Raw genomic sequence first — 2335 nt, 5'->3', positions numbered from 1 at the left:
TAATTTATTATTTCACACAAATCATTCAAGACGTCTTTGTGGGCCCTGTCAGTTGGTCCTTGGGTCCTTGTATCATACTTCCAACATACTGTTTTCTCTTGAGAACAACTTTACTCTCTTGCCCTATAATATTTACCCATCTCATTTTGTATATTTTCTGCTCTAATCCTAGAATCAGACATATTTCCAAGGAGACTTAATTCATTAGAAAATGCCATGATACCTCTAAGGTCTGAGTGTCGGTTGTGCTCATTTCTACAGGGGTTTCATTGGTTCTGGATCCTTTCAGCTGACAGGCAAGGAAATATATATGTGTTTACTCTCCCTTCTCTAGACACTGTAATTTTATTATATATGAAACCATTTGCATTTTTATTAAGCTAACTCTAAATTCATACGGATATTCCCAACTCTAGTCCATTACTCATGAGTCATTTAGTCTTTCATCTTTTCTTATCTATAACCTCCTACTCTAAAAGTAAGAATTGTTATTCTCTGACCTAGTTTCCACTGGGTTCCAAATATTGCAGCAGCAACCTCAATAAACAAGTTTTAATAGAGTAATTTAATTTTCTTCCTGGGAAAATGTAAACATTCCTATTAAGAACAATTTTCCTCCTAATTAAGGTTAAGTGATTAAGAAAGTCTTCAGCCATTTTTTCAAATATAAAATTTAATTTTATCACATTATTTTAATGTGTGTACTCTACAGGAGCTGATTGTAGACAATAAGTCTGGCACCAAAAAGTCAGTTTTGAAAGACTACATTATACACATTGTAGAAGATATAATGTTGGGTTCACTTTAAAATAATTTAAAAAGAATGGAATATAATGATAAGTGGTTGAATGAAAACACATGGATCAAATCATGTAGAGGATTATAGTACAGAGCTTCTATTTCATGACAACTTTAATTTTTTTTTTTAACCTGTCCTTTTCAACTAATAGTTTTATATTTCAGTTACAGTGACAGCCACTTTGCTGGACTGCTTTTAATATTTTCAACTGGACAATTTAGGATAAGGATCTAAGGACATATTAGTTGTCTTATATATTATTAAGTTTAACTACCTGTTATTTTAAAAACTCTCTAGTTTTGTAAAGAATTGTATGAAGAAGTGAGGACGCAGCATGTGGGAGGTGTAGGAAGCCTTCACCATATCCTCTTGGCTTCTCTGCCTTATCTAAGTGATCTAGGTGATCTCATTTTGTATGCTCCATTTATCCAGCTTGCAATTAAATGGATTATGGCTCCCAGTGGTCTTTGAATTTAATTACAAATGCCATAGCTTAGATAATAATTACCACCTGGAGAAATAAAGTCTAAATGATACCACAGGTCTTGACTTCCAATATTTCTCATTCTCTTCATCACCCTTCATAATGGGGCCATACAGAGTTTTAGCAACATGTTTCCAACACTCAATTTCAAGTTACTCAATTCTAAAACATTTAAAACAAAAGGCTTATATTTAAATCAGAAGCTTCAAACAAATTATGAAATGTTTCTCTCCTTACTCATGACTCACCACGATAAGGTAAATGAATCAGTCACATAGTGATAGGGCTGCATATTAATATATTATCTAATATCATACTGAGGCAGATGTACATTACTAAATTGGTAGTTTCTGTTTTAACTAAGAATGTTTTTTATTCCTTTCTACTAATCCTCCAAAAGTCAAATGAATTAACTGAATTGATGATTGTAAATAGTAATGAACCCCCAAAAACAAAACACCAAGGTGTCTTGTCTAATTATCCTACTATGTAGTCCTCCTACTTTTCTATAGATCTGTATCTAGATTACCTTTAATCATAGGCTACAATCACATTCCTTTTGAAGAGAATGCATTTGGAAAATGAAATTGCAGGTGATCTAATAGGAAGAGTCTTCTACTTCTTGAAGTATTTTTATTATTGTAATAATATTAATGATATTAGGTTTTTAAGAAAAGAGAGGGAAACAATTTACAGAACATCATATATTCAGCATCCTCAGTAATTCTGACTTAAAGTATTTTAAAAATTGTTATTATTATTACTATTATTTTACTGATTTGTTTTTCTGAGTTTCTGAAAATATGTTGAAGCATATTTTAAATCAAACTGTTGTCTAGCCATCAAGTTAAACCAAAAAACCAAACTCATTGCCATCAGTTGATTCTGACTCAACTTGAAACTCCCTTTAGGTTTTCGAGGTGGTAAATCTTTACAGAAGTAGATTGTTCAGTCTTCCTTCCTTGGAGTGATTGGTGGGTTTGAACTGCCAACCTTCTAGTTAGCAGTCAAATGCCTTAGGCAGTATGCCACCAGAGCTTCTTACCATCATG

The sequence above is a fragment of the Orycteropus afer genome, unplaced genomic scaffold (assembly GCF_000298275.1).
Source record: "Orycteropus afer afer isolate SDZICR_OR568_19922 unplaced genomic scaffold, OryAfe1.0 scaffold00602, whole genome shotgun sequence".
In the NCBI taxonomy this organism is placed as follows: Eukaryota; Metazoa; Chordata; class Mammalia; order Tubulidentata; family Orycteropodidae; genus Orycteropus; species Orycteropus afer.
The sequence above is the reverse complement of the archived record's forward strand: the minus strand, read 5'-3'. Positions refer to the sequence as shown.